This window comes from Poecilia reticulata, chromosome 15 (genome assembly GCF_904066995.2).
Source record: "Poecilia reticulata chromosome 15, P_reticulata-male-v2, whole genome shotgun sequence".
NCBI classification, from domain to species: domain Eukaryota; kingdom Metazoa; phylum Chordata; class Actinopteri; order Cyprinodontiformes; family Poeciliidae; genus Poecilia; species Poecilia reticulata.
Window position 1 is genome coordinate 24,018,121 of NC_088844.1, and position 25,285 is coordinate 24,043,405.

Consider the following 25,285-nt stretch of genomic DNA (forward strand, 5'->3'; position numbering starts at 1 on the left):
AAATAATGGTTTTGAGGGTCAGCCTTAAGGGTCAATTGTGATGCTTCCATTAAATAAGAAATGCAATTAAAATCACACATGAACAAGTTTGATCATTAAAAACCTGCTGCCTACCACTTCCTGTTGTCTTTTTGTCTTTTCCGCCAGTAGTAACATCTGGTTGTTGATCACAAGACTCAAGTGATGCGAAAAAAGTTTGTCCATTGCTGTTTTGCAAAATACACAATTTTTTTTATTTAAAAATGTGAGGCCATTAATAAAAGGTGGCTTTGTAATTCTAATTTGAGCGACTATATGGTCAATGGAAACACAGCTGGTGTCTTCAGAGGTTTTCATGTCGTTTCCTTTAGCAGTTTTTAGTGCAGTGCTACTATAAGCAAGACGGTAAACAGATTTCTCAATTGGTTTGATTCGTTTGACACAGTGCAGTGTGAAAGCAAACTGCACCAGCTGAAAATGTAACAAATATTGTTACATCGTAAATGGGGGTTCGAACAGAGGCTATCTTATGACTGACGGTAGGAGGTGAACAGAAGTACCAGGTCTCCCTCTGCAGTAATGCGAGTTCTGCTCCAGTTTGCAGTGGTGAAGAAAGAGCTGAGTCAAAAGCCAAGCTCTCTATCTACAGGTCTGTCTACATTCCGACTCTCACCATGTGGAAGTTAGTGGAATTGTGACGGAAAGAATGAGATCCCAGATACAAGCAGCCAAAACTTCTAAGTCCTTTTTTTTTATTGCTGTTTAAATTATCTGATGATTTATTTTTAAATGTGCCCTGAAAATGAGAGTGCTTTTTCTTACACATCTCCTGTACAGATAAAAGCGCAGTCATTTGTCATTAATTAATCACTTTCTGACTAAATTAGGTAAAGTGGGGATACTGATAACTGCGGGGAGGTAAATGTTGTCATCATATATAATGCCTCCTCGCTTTCCCTCCCTACATTAGTCTCTCCCTTCTGCTTAAAGTCTTTCTCTCTTCCCTCCATTGTTTGTCCTCATCTTCTTCTGCCATCCTCACTCAGGCAGCCATACACTTTCCCGCTGGCATCACAATACCAGTGTGTCAGTCTGAATAGAGTGGGGAGTGGGGGGCTGTCAGCCGGCTGTGGGAGTCGGCCCACCTCTCAATATGCGAGCTGTCTCTTTTGGAAAATCTAAATCGTCTCGCTGCTTCTTTCAGTCCTGTCCGGAGCAGAAGCTTACCTCTCTGTGTGTATAAATAAAAACATATTTCCAACAGGTTTACAGTTTGATAGAGGTAAAAGAGGGGGGACCCCACCCAGCACATCCTCTTCTTTTAAACAGTAGTCTCTGCCAGTGAAAGTCGGCGCAGCCAATATTTGCAGAGCTTTAAATCACTGCCTGTTGAATAGCGCCGTTGTTTTGGACGGGAGAGTTTGGCGTTTTCACAGCAACATGCTGCGTCTGGAGGGGCGATCTGGACCCCTTCTAGGAGAGCAGAAAATGACCTTCATGGTTAAAATCGCAGCACAGACATTTTAGGTCATTATGTCTCAAAAAGAGGCTGAAAACTGAGGCATTTTTAAAATATTCCTAAACCACAAATTCGTCATTTGTCTCATATAATCTGCTGTACAATCTCATATACACAGTCTTCCAAAACTCCTTTTTTCCCATTACATTAGTATTTATCCAAACATCTATCCAGTCATTGGGCAAGAAGGAGGGAGGACTCTGACATATTTTATTTCATTTATTTCATTCCATAGTGTGAGGTGCCATATTGCTTTGGAGGAAAAGAAAACATATTCAGGTTAGCTTTGCAAATAAACAAATAAATCTGTTTGTAATCTCTGCTTTTAACCAAAATGATAACCTTCATGGTTTAGAAACTCATTTTAATTATATTATTGTTATGAAAATCCTGGTTAATCTTCCTTCAAATCAGAAGAGGAATGGTTACTGAAAAACTCCCCCTGCTGAACATGCATGGAGTGCAGAGGAAAAGTATTCAAACCCCCTGAACCCAGATGGTCTTAGGGGTTCAAAGAAACAGAGTCTCCCAGAGTTTTGTTCAATGCATCTCATCGAGATGGAAAGATAAGCGGTGAGGGAAGCTAGTCTGGATTGTTGGATCTGAACGTGAAGAAAACCCATTTGAGGCTCCAAAAGACTTAAGAATTAGGTGAAGGTTCACCAACCCGCAGAATAACAAACTAAAATGTACCTAAAAGATGTAGAACCGTTTCCAAGGATGTGAATACTTTTGCCAGGCCTTTTATAACCAATAAAGACAGGAATGTTGCCTCCCTAATAGTCTGCAGTGGTTTACTGAGCATGTTTCCATCAGTAACAATTATTTTTATCATTAATGTTGCAATAAATACCTTTAACTTGACTTAAAGGCCGTTTTGTTTTGCAATACATTTAGAATAACAGATTAAATACTTGGATTTATGCTCCCAATGCATTACTGAGCTGTAGAATGATGTTTTTTTTTAAAGAATGCATAATGATAAGAACAGCCTACAGATTTGTCATGTATATGCCATTAATCACTGGTTTGTTATTTACAGGCCTGTAAACCCAAAGTGTTGTACAGCTGTACAACCCTCTCCTCTGGTCACAAAACCCTCATGAGCTGACATTCTCAATTAGCCACACATTCTGGAGATGTCAGTGAAGTTTCACGGGCCTCGTCTTAGCTCGAAGATGTCCAGCCAAAGCTGTGCACACGGCCTCTCAGAAAGGCCGTGTGCAGAGCAGGTCAAATCCTCTGGCTCCTTTTGCCTCAACGAGGAGCAGGTGATGTCTTTCTTGGAGCGGAAATCTCTCCATCACCCTTGGCCAGACTACCTGGACTCTGTTCCAATGCCAATGTTTGCAGAAATACTTAACTGAGCAAATATGTTTTTTTTTCTTCTGGTAATAAGTGGGCAAAGCGCAGGCGGTCCAAAGTGCAGGATGTCGTTTGGAGGAAGGTGCGGCTGCAGGTGGAGCTGCCATCTGCTGATGGATGAAGTAAATGAGACAAACTGTTTCGCTTAAGGAACTTGGAAAAGTTTTCAAGGGCAGCTTTCAAAATTGCTTTGGAAACATTTATGACATGGCGCACAATTTACAGTGTCGATCGGAAATTTATATGCACCTACAGTGTTGTGAAGAACCAATTTTCCTCATTACGCATTCTCTCCGTTTCTGCCACATTTAAATCTGCCAGATCATCAACCAGATCTTAATATAAGACAAAAATAACATGAATAATTTAAAAAAGGATCTTTCAAGTGTTGATTTTATAATTTTTTTAAAGTTATCTTTTGCATTACTAGTCTTTATTTTACTCATTTGTCTGTATATTGGGCAGTCACTCTCCCTACAAACCACAGACCACCCCATGATTTCAATTCTTGAGGAAAAAAAAGCAACCGGACCCCTATAAAAATATACTTGCCCCCTGCTCAAATGATGCATTAACTGTGCCAACAATTTTTGTTCACACAGTCCTGATTATAGCCAGACCTGCAGAAACAAGAAGCAAGTTAAATAGAACTACTCTTGCAACATGAAGTAGGTTCAAAAATCTTTAAAAGCAGCAGATCGTTTCCCAATCTAAACAGATTCAAGAATGGGTGAGAAATCAAAGTTGTTCACATCTGTCAGTCTGGATAGGGTTAGAGAGACAACTCATCCAGGAAGTCACAGGAGAAACTAGAACAATATTCTAAGGCACTGCAGGCCTCATCTGCCCCAGTTACAGTCAGTGTCCATGATTCAACAATAAGAAAGAGGATAATAGGTAAATGGCATCCATGAGAGTTTAAAAGCTAAAACCACAGCTGACCAAAAATAACATTTCCCAAATGTCAATCATGGTGGTGGCAGAAGCATACAATGCTTTGAATATGAAATAAAGATGAAAACCTCTTTATTTCATGGAGAAATAAAGAGGTTTTAGAAATGCACCCAAAAACCTGCAGCTAGATGATTGGAATAGGACACAGCTGGCTGCTCCAGCAGACCAATGATCCCAAACACAAATCAAAACTTCAACTTTGCTGTTGTCACACGTCAAATCAGGACAAAATACAGATTTATCAGCAGAAAATGTTCTTTGTATCAAAGCCGGACTGTCTGATCCGTTCTGAAACAGAATCAGTGTACTGATCCCAGAAATCCCCAGTGGCATGGGTCCCAGTCCTGTTTCATCACGCCATCGGGAGCAAACAGAACCAATCAACAGCAACTTCTCTGCACTGCGAGAGCGTGCGTGAGAGGACAGGCTTAAAGTCTTCTCTGTGGTTTTAATCCTGGCTTTGCCCCCAAATGATGGGGAAATAACACACTGTCCCTCCATACCTGCACTCATCCAAGAACATACACAGCACTAGATTAATTAGATGGAAATATTTTACGCCTATCAACTTCACCATTTCCTGATAAATAAAGGGCAGGTCGCTGATAAATAAAGATGTATCCCCTAAAATCCCGTTCGACGAGGATTTAAAAGTCATTCATAGAGGTCAGCATGTGAAGTTGCAGCAAAGAGTTATTGGTAGAGGGGATTTCTCAGAAAACATCCCCTCCAGTGGTTAGCAACCCACAAAACCCTCCTTTGGCAAGGCGATCTTGCTGAATTGGCAAAAAAAAGAAGATCAGCAAACGGGAGGAAAGTTGTGTGGGTTTTTTTTTTTTAAACTTAAATGCTGATTCTATGTCACAAATGAAAAAAAAAATAATAAAAAAAAAAAAATATATATATATATATATATATATATGAGAAAAGGGGAGAAATGAAAAACATCAGGCTGGCTGGGTTTCTTGTTTCATTTGGCGAGGCGAAGCTCTGCACCACCGTAGGCCGGTCGTTATCCAAGAATCCAGAGTTGGGAGAACAGAAAAGCTGGCCTGTACAACCCATTTGTCCTCAACTTTCTTGTTATTTCCTTATTTCCCCCCTCAGTTTCTCTCACCTCCTGTCTTCCTTACTCTGCTCCTTTTTCTGTCTCGTTTATGCCCTCTAATCCCACCTCTCTGTCCTCGGTATTTGAGGGCTCATAAAGGCCCAGAGCTCCCGGCACGCTCATTTTCAGCCTGTTTGGGGTTTAAATAAATTACATCGTTGACTTGAGCACAGATCAAGTTCAGCTGCACCACTTTTACGGCACCAGAAAGTGTCGGGTAAGTGGCCGATTCGGTAATAAGAGGCGCAATCTAACAAAAACCCAAACAGCAGTGGGAAGGAAGCGTTTGAGTCGTCGGTTTGCCCCCATTATTAGCATTATTTCTCATGAAACTCTGTCGCTTGCGGCTGGAGCGAGGAGCCTCAGAGGGAAACCACGTCGGTTTGTGGCCGCTGGATTTTTACTGTTCGGTAAACAGAACAGGGGAAATGATGGTCGATGCCGCACATGTGGAGTATGCAGTGTTTGAGTTTAAAATGTCTGAGCAGGAAGGTCCCCAAAGCATAACGCCAGCTTCTAGAAATGAAGAAAGAGCAGAAAAGAAGAGTGGGCTAATGCTGGTGTCATGAGCTAGAACTTGCATTTGGTTCAGACTTTGAAATTTGTTCAGAGACACTCTTTCCAATCTGATTAACTTTGCATTATTTTATGAAGAAGAATGAACAAAAGTTTCACCAAAGATGGTTGAGACAATCCTACAATGCACGCAGCTGCAGCGGCAGTGGATTATTTTCCACTTCTTATTTTTTGCTCCACTTTGTGTTGCTTTATCACAAAATAAATGGAAGTTTCTAATTGTCTCATGAAAAAAACTAGGATAAAACAGTTCAAAAGACACGAATATGCTTTTAAAGTGTAATTTATTTAACTTCTCTGCTGCAGACAGATGGATTGAAATGAGACAAACATAAGAGAGACATAAATGAGACAGTTGAGTGAGACTTGCTTTATCCCTGCTTACCCCACTGGAACCAGTTTGTTGTTACTATGGAAATCACCATCCCAAACCAGACACTGAAATTCTCCCCCATTCTCACGGGAGACAAATTAATCATGCTTTCAAGATAACGCCCCATGCGGCGTTCTCCAAAATACATTTTTCTCACCGTGACAGACGTCCTCCTCACTCCCTTCCACAGGTTTCCTCTTAATCCTGCACTTATTCTTTGAAGCTTTTGGCTTTCAGACACATTGAGCTTAATTTTTGGCCTCCAAATATGACTTTCCATCAAAGCGTCTTGAATCAGGACTGCCCTCCATTTTGCAGGCAGAGCTCAATCCAGGGGCAATATGGGGTTGGAACATAGAAGGACGGAAAGAGGAGGGAATATTGGGAACAAGTTACAATGGAAATCTTGAGCAGTGTTTTGATGCTTAAAGGTAATAAGTATTTTCCTAAATTGTTCTGTGAACCGAAACTCCAAATTATTTGTGGAAAATTAGCCTTTTTTGAGAGAACGTATCTAAAACATTTGAAAGATTTGCAGCATTGGAAGCAGAAATGCTTGGGCGCAGTGCTACTTGACACGCTGCGAGCCAAACAAACCAGAAGTGTCATAAGTTTTCCTTGCCGATGATTAGCTGTTCCTCCAAGAGCTGAGATAAGGAAAACTGTGGATGTCTTCTGTGCTAAGACAGTTTCCACTGTGTGGATTAATTCATATTAAGAGATATTTGGCATTTGAAGTATTAAAGTCCCTACACTGGTATCTCAAAGAATAGACTTTAAAATACTGTTGTTAGTTTATAAATCACTGAACGGTTTAGCACCACAATACCTTAAAGATCTGTTATTGCTGTACCAACCGTCTAGACCCCTCAGATCTTCTGGTTCTGGTCTGCTCTGCATCCCCAGAACCAGAACAAAACGAGAAGAAGCAGCATTCAGCTTCCACCACAAATTTGGAACAAACTTCCAGAAAACTGTAAAACAGCTGAAACACTGGGTGCCTTTAAATCTCAACTTAAAACCCACCTCTTTAGAGTTGCTTATGGCTAAATTGCGGGTTTTGATGTCTTCGATGTTTTTAATGTTTTTATCTTTACTTTTCATCTAGTTATTAACTTCTTTTTATTTCTCTTTCACACTGTCTATGTAAAGCCCCCCCGGAAAAAGTCCCAGTTAAACAAATCTATATCTAGGGAAGTGAGAATTCTTGTTAAATGGCGTTTTAACTAAAACTCTGAGGTGTGAGACGTTTAACTGAAGTCCTACAAGGGGTGCGGGTTTTAATGTTTTTATCTTTTTTACCCTTTTTTCTTTTTCTTTAAATAAAATAAATAAATCTCTGTCTTTCTAACTGTTTATTCAATGTCACATGCTGTTTTTATTTTAATTATGTAAAGCACTTTGAAATGCCTTGCTGCTGAAATGTGCTATACAAATAAAATTAGATTCATTGATTGATTGATTGATTGATTAAATTCATTAGCTATTTGCGGATGGCTATCGTCCCTATAACCGCCACAAATATCAGTGTTCATTTTTATTTATTCAGTCAATTTTCAGTAATCGGTAAATAAAATGTATTTAGTTAGTTAGTTATTCAATAAATGCTGCTTATTTGTTCTTTTTTTCTCTTATTGGACTCAAAAACATTTTGTGAAATGATTTTAACAGCATAATAACACATCGGATACTAGATTTTGTGAGAAGTCTCTCGTAGCCGTGCTAATTGCCATTTTGCATAGAGAAAGGCAACATCAGTGTCAGCCTTGCCCAGTGATGACAGATGCAGCGCCATTTTCTGCAGAACCGGTGGCGAACAAAAAGGAAGATGCAAAGCAATTTTTTGGAAACTGGCAGGACAGAACAAATGATATTTAAAGTGTGTGTGTGAGTGGGTGTGGCTGTGGGAGGTGACGAGGCTCGTCAGTCAAAAGGAGTGACAGACAGACAGGCGATGGGAACAGAGGGCAGAGGCCACCGGGGGCCTTCATGGACTGAAAGCTGGGGGCCTTTTGTGGGTTTATCCAACAGCTGACTCCCGCATCACTTCCCCTCCTGATGCACAGGAAACAATCTGGCAGATGAATGGAGAGATCACGTCACTGAGAAGGCCAGGGCCAGAGGCCAGAGGCAGGGTGGCAGCAGCGAGTGAACTTGAGGTTTGGGATGGACGTCTTTGCAGAAGCTGCTGCTTTTTTAGGTCGTATGTAACAAACTGGGATACACACTATGAGCTCCCTTTTTAAAATCCTCTTGATACGGTCAGACTTTCTCTGAACTGTAGCCTGTATGATCTAAAGCAGGGGTGGGCAACTCCAGGCCTTGAGGGCCGGTCTCCTGCAGCTTTTAGATGTATCTTCAACACACCTTTAGTCAAATAATGAGGTCGTTAGCAGGACTCTGACTTAAATTCTGACTGATTGACTGATTGATGTTCATGATTTGGAGTAAAACAAAGGGACCTTCTTTATAAAACTACCTCATACCCACTGTTAAGTCAACAGGAGGGTCTGTGATGGTGCACACCTGTTTCTCTTTCAAAGGATCTGGGGAAATTATGCATAAACTGAAATATGGTGGACTTTACCATTAAAACTAAAATGGGTCAATGTCTTTGGGTAGGAGCCTGATCCAGAACATAAGGACAAATTAGCACAAAATAGTCACTAAATCAATCTTCTTAGATCCTGTGTCTATTAGCTGGCTGTAAATCCATTCTCTACACGAACCACCCTTTATGTCAACCCTCCAGGTTGGTGCTGCTTAATCTTACTCTCATAAATAAAGGCAAAAGAACAACACCAGATTCTCCTGAGCCAAACATCAAAGCTGAAGGAGCCGAGCGGACTTACATGGAGCTCTGCGACCTTTGTGCTGGTGCGAGTGAGCTGTCTGTGTGGGTGTCTGTGGTTGCTCTGGTCCGAGCTCGGCTGTCTGGGGTTTTAAAGCCGGGGCCCCCGTTCTCTGCGTCTGCTTGTCTGGGATCGGGTGTCCTCCTCTATCCAGGCCAGCTTATATTTATGACCCGAGCCTGGCCCGGTCTGGCAGCCTGAGAAGGTAACAAGAGGAGGAATGGAGCGCTGGCTGCATTCCTGCTCACCCCCAAATCTCACTGACACACACGCAAACGCAAACACGCAGACGCTCGAATAAAACAAGTCGGACTCGCTGCAGATAAGAAGTCTGAAATATCTCAGGTGATCTCATATGAGAAACAGGTTGGCTGAGCTGCAGAGGGAGATTTACTTCGGTTTTAAATTCACACTAGAGTCCAGATAAAGAAGGAGAAGAAGAGAGGTTGAGATCAGGTCTGGTTGTTTGATGATGATTTAAATTTTCTGCATAAATGTTGTCTGATGTCTGTTTCTATCTGGCTTCAGTGAAGCTGTGTCTACTTTTTGCTTGCATGAATGTGGCCAATAGAAATATTCCTCCTGTTTGTATCATTTTATGAACTTTCTAGAACTTTTCCTTATATCAATAAAGTTCAAACCTGAGATCTACCTGCCTTTCTACCGTCCATCCATCCATCATTCATGTATCCTAAAATTTGAGTTGATAAAATCACAGAAGCATGACATGAACAAAATGGGACCCAGTAAATACTTTCTACTGTAAATACATTCTCTACATAATTTTTCCTGTTGTAGTTCAACTTTATTCAAATACAGTTGCAGTATTTGGTCAGACAAACTAAGATAAGCAAAGCCGAGTCTCTCTCTTTCTGTTGACTCTTTGCAGTAGACGTTTAACAAAGTTGGGAACACAAACAGAACTTTTTTAATGTTTTTGTGTCTTTAAACACAATGAAAATTTGGAAAGTGGATGTGTTTTTCTTGTCCGAAGCAGAGTGCGGATGGAGCACATTCCAGGGGAAAGCTGTGTAAATCCCTCCATTGATTTGGTGCGAAACCCTCCTGACCTCTGCAATACATTAGCAGATTAACCGTGGAGGCCTTGTGCACACAGATTTCTCAGCTAAGCCACTGGCCCATTCAGACGCAGAGCCATGGACCAAACACAGAGACCCCAGTGCCAGGGGCCAATGGGCCCATGCCTGTTCTGACACTCCCAAATTACAAGAATGCCTAGATGAGCACTGTCTGTCTTAACTTTTCTACGTCTCAGAACTCTAAAAATAAAAGGTGTTATTCTTCTTTACAAATCGCAAATTTCACCTTTACTTTGTCATACAAGTTTTGCATTTTTAAGGATCAAAACTTCCATTAAAGTTTCTCCAGTTTCAGTCTATTAATGGTCTGAGCAAGTGGCTGTTGACCTGGTTATTGTGTGTGCTTGTGCGTCTTGTTTAGGGTGAAGGGTGGTGCTCTGGGTCAAAGTGTCAGGCATCATGGTCACAGGCTGTAAGTCCCACCAGGAACACATGCATCCCCAAAGAGTGTACACACAACAGGCCCACACCCACCTAGACCCAAAAGAAGGGCGAGACGAGATCATTCCAATGTCCTAACCCTCTGATTAGCATTCAAATTTAAAACCCACCATTTTACATCGTAACTCCTTAAAATGGACTACTCATTAAAATATCACTGGAAGGAAAAAAACTGAACTTTTTGTAACATAGTAGAGAGGAATTTTAAATCTAAATGAGACTGGACAGCAAAAGCCTCCATGAAAATGTTATGGTGCCTGACAAAACTATTAATAACCCATAATTATGTTTTATTTTGTAACATTAAAACCACAATCTCCATTATGTTTTATTGGTTTTTGAAGTGTTAGACCAATGCAAAGGAGTGGATGGATGTCTGGAGAAAGGAAAACAACATTTTGTTTTTAGATTTAATGTGTTTGCCTGGTCCCGTGGGGGAAAAACCCTCAAACTCACTCAGAGTGGTTGGAGGGCGTCTGTAACCATCAATCTTCAAGTTTTATCACAGATTTGCAGGTCAGGTTTTGCAGGTCATTTTAACACAATTATGATTTGATCTAAATTCTTCCATTGCTGCTCATGCTGTCTGTTTAAAATTGTTGACCTGGTGCCTTGTTGACCAGTGAACCTCCACCCAGGTCAGCCACAGCTGAAGATTTTCCTCCTGAATTGCCCTGCATTTATCTCCATTGAGTGCTAAATAATCATGCTATGCTTTTCAGGATTTTGTTTAAAAATGTTTTTCTATTTTTAACGGTTTCTGATTGAGTAAAATAGAAAACACCTATAAATACTTTACACATCCTGCAACTTTAAAATACTCCGTTTCTGATTTGGAGCGCAATAAATCTAGTTGTTTGATTAGTACGAAGTATGTGTGTAAAGGTTGATAATGTTTTTCTTGCTCCATTGTTTGCAGCTTCGGTTAGTTCTGCTAAGAACTTTCCCTGTTTGTCCTTCCATGTGAGAGCAAATTTCTTCATTTTCCCTGAAAGCTCTTTCCTGTCCGGCGACTCTCATTGCTCTGGTTAATGTTTACACCAGGACCGATTTCAGCTCTTCTAAGTATGGCTAGATAAACAGCAATTGATCTGCGTTATTAGCACATCAATCGACAATGGCGACCACTTTCTGCTGCAGAACAATCTGGCTCGTTGGCTGGAGAGCAAATTGTAAAGAGGGGGCTGCCCTTCTCGGCATTTCTGATTTATTCTCTTACTTCAGCTGAACTTTGGGTCGTGCTCCTTTCTTTTGTCCGTCCCTTTTCTTTCACAATATTTCTAATCTCCTATTTATTTCTATTTCAACTCTATGTGTTGCAAAAATCAGAGACATAGGATGAAAAATTTGCACCTCATTTTAGCACAGAGTTAAACTTAACCTCTGAGTTGTTTTTTTCTTTACCCAGAGATCAGAGGTTACCTCTTCCCGTCTCTTAACATATCAACTCCTCTGAAAGGAATGTACTGATTTATTTTAGAAGAAAACTGTGTGATCATTAATAAATAGCAGCAGAAGCAGTTGTTCGTTATCCCTGTAAATTACGGTGACACGCTAAAGCCTTGACAGCTCCTGCTGGGCAGCACTTAGATGTGAAAGACAGGCCAGGCCGGAGCTGAGACGGCTTCATGCAGATCACATGTTGTCTGTGCGTGTGTTAGTGGGGAGTATTTTTTTACCCGAAGCCTAATGGTGGAGCCAGAAGAAGAGTTAGAGGAGGAGTTTCCAGGGTGAATATCTGAGTTCTCAGGAGTCGGTTTACAAAGGTGTGTCTTCTTGACTTTCACTGTTACACTAATTACGACCTGAAGTTTTCCCACACTGTTGCACTGAAGCGACTGTACTTTTAATTACAGTAAACACGCTAAACAATGATTAATTGTTTACCCGACGAGTCACGGCAGGTTTGCGACATTACTAAAGTCATGTCTGTATTTTTAGTCGTTCCCCATCGTTCTAATTTTGCCTGTTTTCACCACAGCAGGTAAAGTACTTAAATTAGAACAAGTGGTATTCGTGTTATGGCACAGACCAAATCATGAACATTGTTATGAATGTCACAAATCTTCAGCATATATTTTAGTTTGCAGCTTTTGCTTTGCAGTATTATAACAAAAAATGAGCCTTCAAGAAATAATTACTAACTTGTCAGATCTCAATATGGTCTTAAAAAACCTGGTGGTCTAAAGTGGCATGCTGGTGGTGACGTCAGCATCGTTTCTGACACTATGTAGGTTTTCTTAAGATAAAAATGACATATTTCTGGGAAACTAAACTAAACAGAACTGTAGCTTAGTGAACAAAACACAATAAGAAAGTAAAGCCAACCTAGTTACAAGATGAATGAACTGAACTAGACAACATTAGATTAAAATTAAGTAAACAAAGCTGACCTAAACTCACAATGCAATATCTGTAATAAGATTACATAATTTAAGGTAAGTGTAAAAACACCAGAACTTGACAAATCTAAGGAAAAAAGAATGAAGCTACACAGAAATAAATGAGCTGCCATTTTCATTGTTTGTGTTCTCTTAAAAAAACAAACAAAAAAAAAACAGGTTTGCTTTGCTTGGCATTATCCCATTTTTCCTCAGAGATTTGATTATAATGATGGAATACGCCATAAACACCAACTGGGGTCTCAGGCTGCTGAAGGAATGGGATTGAATGAAGAGCACATTATCCATTGCATGTTCGGGCACACACACGACTGTTTACTTGAAGCTGTAATTGTAAAGGGCTACTCCTGGCAAGCCTCGCATGGTTGGTGTAGACATAATCTTTAATTTTCATAGATTAGTCAAAAGTGCTTTTGTGCTGAGGTGCGTTCACTTCTGGAGGGGGGAGTTGATCCAGGTGCCCTCATGAGTACTTGGTTATTTTATGAGCCCGGTAGGAGTTTTTAATCTGCTTTTCTTTGAGCACCTCAAGTTTTCCGCTATTGCTGTGGGCGAGAGGGTGGATGAAAATGAAACTTCTAGATGCTGAGAGATGGGATTTTCAGAGAATGCCATTGCTCAACAGTGTGATTAAAACTTGCAAGTGCAGAACGATGTGGTAGACGGTGCTATAAATCTGTCAGTCTGAGCTCCGGAGGTGGGCATGCAGCAACATGAAGCCTTGAGTCATTCCGCTTACACAGTCGCTTCTCTGTTACCAGGCACAGGAAACTATGTAAACAGCATGGAAACTTTGTGAAGTAAAGCACAAACAGAAAGACTTGAGGAATTATTTTTACCAATATGTATTCATTCTTATTGTAAGAACCCTTTTATTGGGCCTTTTATGTATTTCGTCTGTTTTTGCTGGTTAGCCACATTTATGTTTCAGATCATCCTAAAAGAATTGTCAAAAATGACCTGAGTAACGTGTGTAAAACAACAAACTGCAGTTTTAGAAGGATGAGTTCAATTACTAAGGCAAAATAGGAACCCAATGCAGTCTGATCTTATGTTACATGTAGTTGCTCACCTTTTTAAAATTCTGAATTAACTGAGATTTACTGATTTTGTGTTTATTTATTAGGATTCCCTGGGGTCCAACTGATAAAATACAAAAAATATTAATACAAAACATAAGACAATTAATATCCACAAGATTAGTCAGACTTCACATTTTACAAACTACACACACAAACCTCAATTTAATAACATATATGCCTGTACTCCTTTAAAAGAAAGAATGCTTTTTAAATTTCTGATGTTTTTAATGATTTATTCAATTTCATTGCTCTGTAGGCAACAGAGTTTTGCAATAAGTTTGTCTTAGCATAGTTTGCAACTAATTCTGTCTCAAGAGTACCTGGTAAAATAATTATACATGCAGAATAAATAAGCTAAACTGAAGATAAGCCAAGCTGAGACAAACATTTTGTTTTCTTTCACCAGCCACACACAGATGTATTTTTGCTACACTTGTAGAATCAAGAAATCCCTTAAAGAAAACCTTCTCAACAGCTTGAAGTAGGTCAAACATCTCAAGAAGTGAAAAACAATTCCCCAATCTGAAGAAATTCCAGACCAGATAAAAAGCAGACTCACTGACATCTATCAGTCTGGAAAGAGCTACAAAGCCATTTTTGAAAACTGCATTTTGTATTTACTCAGGCTGTCTTTCGACAAAGTCAAAATTATTTTCTGGAAACATTTAAGCGTGACAAAAAAGCTACACCTTTTCCAACACACTGCCAACTTCCAGTTAGGGTTGTATTAAATGTTTACTAAAAGACGTATTTCGGGAACTTTCACCCCTCTCTTGTATCTGTTTATCTGGATATAGAGCAGAGGCAGCTTGGAGGGTTTAAAGGTCAGGGTCCTGGTGAGGAGGTTACTCCTCGGGAGACCTCTCAGCTCAAATTAGGTCTCAGATTGGCGTTCACGGTCAAAATAGTTAACCTCAGTTCACCTCAGTGTCTCTTAAGAAAACACAAGCTTGGCCTCAGAGCCTCGGTCTCATTCTAACAGACTCTGTCACCCACACAAGAGCAAACATGCTTCTTCTCGACGGACCACTGACACATGTCCAAACATCTTCTGGATGAGCTGCTGCTTTCAAAAGCCCACGTTAGCACAGAGGTCCAGGCTGAAAACATGGACTTGCGTACTTTGAGAAAAAGCAGCGACACAAAAGTTTGCTGTGAGCAGCCAACCGAACCACATAAAGCGTATTTGTCTGAGTTTGGTGTACTGCCTCTGTAGCTGAGGGTACTTTGGACTGGGGCAGGAAAAAGGGGCAGAAGAAACTATAAACATGGCTTGATGTGAGGGAAGCAGGGGATGGAAAGCAGCGCCAAGGCAAGGTCAAGTCTATAACTGCCACGCTAACAAGTGATTTAAGTGCCACAGCCGGGGGGATATTCAAACAGCACGTCGATGGAGTGCATTAGGGTAGGATGGTCGAGGTGTTGAGAGCCTTGGCGGTAATGACTTGCTGATGACATCAGGACATAGAGCAGGGTCTTTTCTCAGCCTGGAGGTTAAAGGTCAGACAGCCTATTCAATGACCCCATGATTTATTCCTTGGGCCTCCCTCAATCTATAAACACAATGAAAGCCACGTCTATGCCGGGAATGCATTGCTCTGTCAAAAGGTGGGCAGTCCAGAGAGGCCCTGAGTATGAGTTTATCCTTTTTCTTTCTTCACCCCACTTTAGTGCGTCGCTTACCACCACCATCTGCGAAAAAAAAAAAAAAAACTCTCACCGAAAGTCTCTCATAGAGGCTGGATTCACCTGCGTAACGTGAAAAGATTCACAATAGGAAACACCTGCAGTGAAAGTCTTTCAGAAGCCGCTCTGTCTCAAAAAGGGAGTCCTTGAGGACATCATCAAAGATAGCATCAGTTCTCTTCGCAGCGGCGGATAGAGTTGCTGGAAAAGAGCAGTAGATTGTGGGCACTACAAAGCACACATCCTGTGTCAGTCAGAGCGGCCGCTGGTTCGGGGGAACAGTTTGGTTCAGTGCTTGGTGTAATGTTTAACCTGACTTCCTGCTGTGCTGGTCAGGGGAACTGCATGGATCACTGCAGCCTTATCCACTGAATTCAACAGTCTGTCTGTAGGTAAATTTGCCCAGCAGCACGTCCACGCTTAAAATAACAGACTGCCAACATCAGCAGGAACATGTTTTAAATCTTAAACCTAAATTAAGTCATTAAGTTAATGAGCTTTTGAGGTGTGTATAGAGGGATTTGGATTCTTTTAGACAGGGGAGCTGTGAAGCCATGGTTAAAGTCTAATACTTACAAAAGTGAGTTAGAGGCAATTTACAGGCTGCGACTTTAGTTAATCTACTTATCCAACTCCTTGTCAGAAATCAAGGCTTTACATTACTTAAATAAAAAAAAATAGTTTAGTGCAAATCATAATTTTATAAACAAATGCTCTTCAAATTTTCCAAACGTTGTTATTGTTAGTGCTTTGAACAACTTTATCAGGAGGATAATCGTCTTCCATAACATTTCACAAACTTACAGAACACACATTGGGATTTTCAGCCTCTTTCTTCAGTCTTTGTACTTTGTGAAAAGTTCTGGTTCCCTCTCTTTACCTAACAGCAGGGTTTTTTTTTCATAGCATTTATATATTTTTTCAGTCTATTTATTTTACTTTTATTTAACAAGGAAAGTCTTGTTGTTCTTAGTACACTTGCAATAACATGCATGCCAGATCCTTCACCAAATTTAACAGTGGAGTTAAAGTGGCATATTTTGTCCCATCTCTGACTCACCTAGAGCTGTTGTTGGAATGTACATGATTCAAGCTTATACCAAGCTTTAAAGTCCAATTTTTCTTGAGTTCATTGTCATAAAATCTTAAGCTGATAGGAACTGTTTGGCTCGGGTGGGTCACTGTAGCCGACCCTCCTTTGGTGATGTCGCTGGTTAAACCCAGGACTGGATCAATCCATAGTTCATCCAGGATTTTCTTTTGCAAAAAAGCGAAAAACTTAAATATGTTACTTTTAACCTGGTGTTTTTATTTTGTGTGTGTGTGTGTGTAAGGGCTTGTGACCGTTAAGTCTGTTGTAGTCAATTTTGAATGATTTTTTTTGTTTTTTCTGAAACGTGTGGTCTATCTGACAGCAGAATTATGATGTTAAGTTTGATTTTTTTTTCTTCTTTTTCCGGTGAAAGACTAACAAAGAACCCGTGAATAACTGACAGATCATTTTGGCTTTATCTTTCTTAAAAAACAACAAAAAAAATGAAGGTTTGCCCCTTTTGTGGCACAGCAGATAAGGGTTGATGTAGTTAACCTGTTAGAAGGCAGACAGATTGGGGTGAAAAACAAATTCTGTGTACAGTCTGAAGTCCTTACTTACAAAGTGATGCATCATAGTCGGAACGACTGAAGTGACCTGTTCTCTGAACCAAATGAGCTGTGTAATGTGTTTGTATTTATGTGTGTGTGAGCACAATGCTGGCATTCGTGCGCAGTGTGACTATTGAGCCCTGGATAAATAGGAGAGAGGAAGGGTGAAATAAAAGAGAGATTTGGAAACAAAGGTGGAGAGTGAAAAACGAGGGAGAAAGTCCTTATCAGTGTTGAAAAGCCAGGAAAAAAAAAATCTGTGGTCATTCCTCACTTTATGAGGAGGTTTAAAGTTGTCAGTTCCACTCAGCATTTGTCTGAGGTTCTCTGTGGAAAAAACAGAGGTCTGTTATTTTTATTGGGAGTAATGGATGCCAGTCAGGTGGGAGGGAAAGCATGCTGATCAAAAGTAAAGCTGAACGTTTGCAGGTCTTATTTTGTTCCCTCTGCAGCTTGAGGAAGTCGGGACAATCAAAGTCTCAATTTTATGCTGCAAATGCCACCCTAGTTTTCTGATGTCCGCCTTTCAGCTGAGCCTGACAGCGAGCAGGCATCCCAGCTATTCCAAACACTCCAGAGCACCGAGGTGGAAACATGAGAGGAATCTGGGTGATTGAGCCTCCACTCCCCTTCAAGCACTCCCTCTATGCCTGCTCTTTCTTACCTGCTAAGGGGGAGGAGAAGACAGCGGAGGCCTGGGTGTCCAGATGAAGCGAACCCAGTGGGCGGTGGGCAGGACGATGCTCTGACATGCACCATGCGGCCCCTGGGTGTGAAAGCAGAACGGCAAAATGACTTGAGTCAGGCCAGGTGAGAGAGAGCAGAAGTAAGCATAAAACTCCAACATGGAGTTGCTGTCCATTTTTCAAGTTAATTTCTTTCGCCAGTGGAAAATAATGGAATTTGACTTCTTTGTTTTCCAAGTCTGAAGGAGTGTAGAAAAGAAAACACTGATTTGTGTTTCCAGATTTCATTCTCTGTTCATTTGTCTACGCTGCAAAAATGCAAAAATCTTTCCAAGTCTACTTGGTCTAGTTTCTAGTGCAAATATCTTAGTGGGCTTGAAATGAGGCAAAACCTACTTACAAGTAACTTTTCAGCAAGAAAAATGATCTTTTTTTATGTCCATAATTCCTTAATCTTTCTTTGGCAGATTATTTCACCTACAGTAAATAATCTGCCAATTTTCATTACATGGGAAAATGTTTTATTATAGGTGAAATATGCTTGTCCTTCCAATCTTCATTCATTCCCTTCTTCCTTACTTTCTTCCTTTTGTCCTTTCCTTTTTTCTTCTTTGCATCCTTCCCTCCTTGCTTCCTTTTCTTTTTTGCCTTTCTTTCTCTTCTCCCTTATTTCCTTATACCCTTCCAACCTTCCTTCATTGTTTTCCTTCCCTCTGCCTTTAAAACAAGACAAACACATTAGTCCAGTTTTGTGGTCTATATGCACTGGTTGCCTGTGGCTCAAAGAATAGAGTTTATAGATTTAAGTGATGGCTTACAAAGCACTAAATGTTAAAAGCCCAGACTACATCTCCGACCTGCTTCATTGCAATGTACCATCAAGACCTTTAAGAACATCTGAATTAAATCTACTAACTATTCCAAGAGTTTGAACGAAGCATGCTGAAGCAGCTTTTAGCTATCATGCACCAAAATCTGGAATAAGCTTCCTGTTTGCTGCAGGAATGCTCCCATCTAAGGTTTTCTTAAAACTAGCTTAAAAATCTTCCTATTTGCTGCTGCCTATCTTAACCTTTGTGTGTAATACACAATGTATTGTGTATTACACACAATACATTGTGTGTAATACAACACACAATGTATTGTATTACATTGTGTGTTGTCTTTTTCTTCGTGTACTATCACTTTAAACTGCATTTCGCTGAAAGGTTCTGTATGTAAATATAGCTGCCTTATCTTGCAGTCTGGTTTTTGCAGGTTGTGTAAATATCTGCATCATAAAGTATGATAAATAACTTTTTTTTAATTATTATTTAAAGAAATGCACCAAAGATTCAGAAAGTGTGAAAAAAAAAACTAAAATATTTACATTACAAAATTAGAGGAAGCCTGTTTTTCTCTCTCTAACCAAACACCAAAACTTTCCTTTCACACTTTTTAGCTCAGGCTCTTGTTTCATGGAATACATGGTTTGAATTAGAGACTTGAATGGGCTCCTACTTCCTACATCTCACTCCAATCTTTCCCATCCCCCATCATCACACAGTCACACATTAGGTTCATATTTTGCTCATAGTGTGACTCGTCCACGTTTTATGTTTTATTTGTTCAGCGTCAGCGACACATTGGCGGAATAACAAAAGGGATGTCTCTTGAATCTGACGTAGCAAAGTTATCATAACGCACTGCTTCATTGTTAACCTGAGAAAGAAGAGAAATGAAAACAGTGACTGTCTCTGTAGGTTTTTTTTGTGCTCTGATCCACAGTGAGAACAAGCAGACTGGAGGGAAACCTGCACTCTAAAAACTGACTTCAGTATGGACAGGCACTACAATATGTTAACACTAAAATGGCCCTGTTTGGACTTCTGATGTAAAGTTAGTTCTCACCAACTTGCTTTTTCTTTTATTGCTTTCACAAATTAATTGTGTAAACCAACATCTGGCATTTTTGATTGAAAAATGTGAAAGTGAAAACGCATCTCTGCAAAAACAGAACAAATAAAAACATGTGACATAAAATAAGTGACTGCATAAGTAGTCATCCTCTTTAAAGTGACTGACTTAATTCAACAGAGGTTGAGCCAGTACGTGCTATTCTTTATAGTGTATCACCTCGAAAACATTCCCACTGTGAAACATGGTGGAGGCGGTATCATCCAGTGGGGATGATTTATTTCGATAGGAAGCAACAGGAAGGCTGGTCAGAGTTGATGAGAAAAAGTGTGGGGAAAAAAATCTTCATAGGCTGCAAAACGTCAAAAGGTTTGCCTTCCAGCAAGACAAGAACCATAAAGATACAACATTCATGTGTCAGCATGGCCCAGTCAAAGTACTACTCACCTAAATCCAATCTAGCTAGACTTGAAAATGTATCATTAAAGATTGCCTCCATCCAATCTGAGTGAACTTGAACAATTATGCAAAGATAAATGGGTAGAATTTAGAGTACCTTAACTCAGTGGAGCTAAATACAAGTACAAGGCACACTTTTCAGATTTGTATAAAATTAAAAACTTACCATCTCTCGACTTCACATTTCTTGTATGAGCCTGTGACATAAAATCCCCTGAAAAACGAAGTTAAAAATGTACATTTTTATTTAAATATTTTTTCCCTGCTAGAGTCACAACACTTACCGTTATTCAGGAATAAACACACACATAATTCCTTTAGGGCGGCTTTGATCTAACTCAGAAAGTTTCATGCTTTCTTCTCTTGGGGTTTGACTGAAATTAAAACAAACTCGCTGCTGTTTTCCCAAGGATTGCATTAAAAAAACAACAACAAAACAATACCAGTTTCAAACTTTTGAAAGTCGGAGCCACATTTTGGAAAATGCCAGGACGTAAAGCGAGTGTAATGATTATTTTACTCCAGCAGCATTTAAAATCATCATATCAGCAGGGGGTGCTGCTAATGACTTGTTAGTTGTTCTGATTCAGCCCCAGCAGTGAGAACTTCTCCCACATCAACACAATGCTGGACAAGCGTTGCAATTAGCGCCCGTCCTCATGAACCCCATCAGCAGCAACAAGAAATCTATAAGTTCATTTAAGAGGCTGATTGTGTTTCTTTCTCTTTCACTCTGTCCAAACACCGAGGAGAATAGTGCAGAGGTGGGTGGGGGGAAGAAAAGTAAGAAGAAAAGGTTGGAGACAAAGGAGACGGTGACAGGTTGAAGGATACCTCAGAGCAAGGGCACCGAGTGCATCCAGTGCTCAGTCAAAGGGCCCCGAGACTCTTGCTGGATGATTTTTCTTTCCAATGTGGGCTGCCTGAGTGCTGGGGAAATAAATTGATTGTAAATAGACTTGTGTCGTGGAAGGAAGGAAGGAAAGAGACACACAGAGAGGGAGAAACTGTGGGGGGCATTTTGTCCCACTCTTGAAAAATGACTCGAACTTTGCAGGCCCGCCTCTGGCTCCCTCTTTATTCCAACCCAAAGCTGTCAGATCCGGTGTTATCTGACGGCTTCACTGGGCCAGGAAGAGACGGGGGAAGACAAAAAACAATCACCCAAAACTCACCATTCACATTTCGAGTCTTTACATTGGAGTCTTGTTAGGGCCTCTCCTCGATTTGAATGGATGCGGTTTAAAAAAAAAAAAAAAAAAAGCTGAAAAGGAGACAAAAATAAAAAAAATAAAAAACTGCGGAGATTAGAGTTTTCCAGCCTCTCTTGTGTCTCTTTCAGAGCACTTGAACGGCCGAACAAATGCAGGAGACAGCTTGAGGCAGTGGGGGACAAACTGCAGGGGGGCTGCCTTCTCTCTCCTGAGGTGGCTGCAGACAGATCATTTATAGGACACTTTCTAAGACTCGGTGATGCTGCAAGCTATTTTATATGGGGGAGGGGGGTTGTGACTGCATGAGCTATCCTCAAAGATTCTGTTTACCCTCATTGACTCACTGAAACATATTTTACACGTTTTCATATTACGACCACAAGATTGAATATATTTGACTGGATTTTAGAATAAAACAAAGCATCACGAAGATCCAGGAACCCAGCAGACAAGTTATGGTTTTGTTTAAGTTTGAAGCAGGGTTAGGAGATAAAACAACATGTGTCATTCATGGAAGAGACATGAGAAGAAAAAAAACCCTTGTTGAAATAAACTGTAAGAAATCGTGTAAACAGGATTTCCTATCATCCTCACACATTCCCACTGTGAAACATGGGAGTGGTGCCATCATACTGTGGGAATGTTTTACTTCAGTAGAGGTTAGATAAACTGGTCAGGGTTGATGGGAAGAAGGATGAAGGTAAAATACAGTACAATTGTAGAAAAATAACCTTTTTGAAACGTAGGCAAAGGTTCACCTTCCAGCAGGATTTTGACCCTGAACATGCAGCCACAGCTGGCATGGAATAACTTAGATCAAAAGCATATGCATTGGTTTAAATGGCCTAGTCAAAGTACTTAAATAAACTGCATCCATACAATCTGACTGAGCTTGATCTATTTTGCAAATAAGGATGCCAATTATCGGTCTTCATATATGCAAAAAGAGGTCATTTTTTGTCTTATATTTCTTTGCAAAAGTTTCAGAACCATATCTGATGTTCCTTCATTCTCATAATTATGCACTGCTTTGTGTTCCTCAGTCAGATACATTAAAATGCAGTGATGTTTGGGGTTGTAATGAGACAAAATGTGGAAAAGTTCAAGGCAAGTGTATCCGTACCAGAGGGATAAATGCATAAATACGCAACTAACTGAGGTTATTATACTACTGCAAAAGTAGCTATTTTGGTTATTTTGTAAAATATATGTATTTTTCATCTCAGAGTTTAATAGTTGCGTTTTTATGGAGTTTGCGGGCTGTAATCGTGTCCATTAAAATCTGAACGGCTCGCAGGGCAGGATAGAGACGACTGGACTCCACATCTGGTTGCGCCCCTTTCTTTAATTTTCCACTAGGCGGCGTTGTATTTCTGAGCTCGGACAGCTACGGAGCGGAGCAGCAGCACAGGCGCTCAAATCGGGTTGGACCCCGTGTGAGAGCAAGTTTGAGCGCAGGGAAGTCTGTAGTATGTGATGGGCGGAGGAAGGCAGGGCCCAAAGGCACTGTGGCCAGGAAGTGGCTCGAATTACAACTTCTTGTGAGTGCGAAGGGGGGGATTGGGGGAGTGACACCCTCTGGATGGAAGGAGGAGGGCGGTGTATAAGACGTAAGAATGAGAAAAAAAAACCTAAACCTGACAAAAGAGTCTGAGAAGACCGTGCGAAGGCTGTTGGTGGAGGACTGGAAGAAGACGCGTAAAGACGCTTCTCGCTCCGGAGGGAACCGAGATTTGATGGATTTTATGACATTCCGCATCGGACAACTATCCTCTGCTCCAGTTTCAGCCTCCTTCCACGTCCGTAGCGCCTGCAGACTTTCTGTTTAGTTGACAAGTGTGCACCTCGGGAGCTCCGGGCATGTTTTGCGCTCTGGAAGGAACTTGGTGACGGGGAGGAAAGTTTCGGAGAAAGTGGGGGACAGCGACATGGTTTTCTGCGCTGTTTTCGAAGGATAAGTTGCGTGAACTCGGATTTCCTTGCATGGCATTAGACTGCAGCTGCAAATCTGGGTTTGGATATATCTGATGAGAGTCGATGCCGGCTGATTGTGGAATAGTAAGCTGAGAAAAGGCAGCGCCTCGATTTTTTTCCTCCGTTTTTTAGCTGCATTGTGGTGTTGGAAACATTCCTCTCTCTCTGGATTCATCTCATGCCCTCTCCTCCCTTATCCGTGCATGTCAAAACAGAGATCTCCACGATTTTAGTCCTCTCTGGTAAGTTTTTTTTTTTTGTTGTCTGTTTACAATAAGGACGCAGTTTCGCAAACTCTTCCCCAACGTATTGCATGTAAAGACTCCTGCGGCCGCCTTGAGTTAGAGGTTGAAAGACAACCGTGTTTCCTTCTTGGGCTTCTTGAGGAACAACTCTGTAGAAGTTTACTTTTAGATATTCAGATGAAAAAAAATGCTCTATGCGTAAAATGACTACCCATATTCCTCGAACACGTTGAAGTTCACAAGTGAAAACGCTCTCAGGATGATAAACCTCAGTCTCAGTTGTTTTTCTTCTACCTTCCCCACCAAAGAACACTCTACAGCATGATGCTGCCACCACCACATTTTTGTATAAAACGCATAGAGTTTGTTTTTTTTAAATTTAAATATATTTCATAACATCATTTATTGATTCTTTAATGAATCCAGTGCATTTAGGGGTTGTCGTGATAAGCTGATATGTCTCTAAAGCTTCCCCTTCCCCACAGCGTGATGCTGCCACCACAGTGATGGTGTGTTGAGGGAAAATGTGCAGCCTGAGTTTGTTCTAGAAAGGTACACCATGCTACGCTACACCTTGCATCATCATCACTTTAGAGCCCATTAACAAGTGTCCTCGTTATTTATTACGTGGCTTAATTTTCCTACATGGCATTTATGGTGCCAATTACCCCGTGACTGCAGTTGTTTTTTCACCGCTTGGTGCCGGAGCCCTAAATCACAGAGCAGCTCCAAATGAGCCCCCGTTGTGGAGGGGGGGTGGGGGGGGGGTTGGGGGGGAGTGATTTGAATTTCAATGAGAATTCATGCAGTGCCAAGAAATGTCATTCAGAACCGGAGTATAAAAAAAAAAAAAAAAAAAAGCTGTGCTCATGTGTGGCGCAGAAGTTGACGTCGGCAGCGTCAAAATCCAAACTCTGCAGCAGGGAATGCGTTTTTCAAGCAGTGCAGTAATTATTTCCTCTAATTCCGTTTCTGTCAATCTCACATTTTTCTTCATAGAGTTGGAGAGTAATCCCTGTTTTGATTTCGCTCTAGGACGTTCCGGATAAGTGAACCGATGAGTTTCGGAGCAATGATTGCAATAATCAACAAAACACATGCATGCCTGATAAAAGAAATGAATCAATTCTAAAGACGTATTTTCAACATCATGTGTGATTTTCCTCCTGTTAAGGGTTCCTATTTAGTCTTGTAAAGTCTGGAAAAGTATTTATTTTTATCATTTCCTATGATTGCATAAGTGTAGAAACAAGAAATTGAGCAATGAAAAATATTAAAGTTTACAGATGATACTTATTGTTCATTATCTTTATAAATAAATAAATAAAGAACATGTTTTGACATTATTTCATATTCATATCACATCGTTTATCTTTGATTCACCCTCATCCTAACATGAATTTTCTTATTGTCAGTTTGGTTCTGAGATACTGATGGAAAATGACTGAAAACATTTTCATTAGAAACGATCGAACAGAGAAATTTCACTTCTTTGTGGCCTCTATAACATCCTTTTAAAGTTGACTTTTTAAACTGGGTCTTGCTGAGACACCAAATAGCTCCATCATTGTTAGTTTTTGAACTGTTGCAAGCAGAATGAAAGCCTCACTAGTTGTGCTTTAAGAAATCTGTTTTAGTGTTTTAAATGTATGCTGTTGGCTTGAAAATAGAGCTGATTAGTGGAATAAATCCCAACTGGGTAAATTTTATGTGCTTAACATGTCTGGAGT

General features: G+C 40.5%; 1 protein-coding gene across 6 annotated transcripts in view; it reads left to right on the forward strand.

Moving 5' to 3' along the window:
• Positions 1–22,906: 22,906 nt before the first annotated feature.
• The window catches only part of fgfr2 (fibroblast growth factor receptor 2), a 54,963-nt gene continuing 52,584 nt past the window's right edge, over positions 22,907–25,285 (forward strand). For 2 of the 6 annotated variants that reach the window (XM_081615978.1, XM_081615979.1), the window contains exon 1: positions 22,907–23,552. The gene's annotated coding sequence lies outside the window, so the exon portion shown is untranslated. The remainder of the gene's footprint in view (positions 23,553–25,285) is intronic. The other 4 variants (XM_081615976.1, XM_081615977.1, XM_081615980.1 and 1 more) reach the window with 2 other exon arrangements.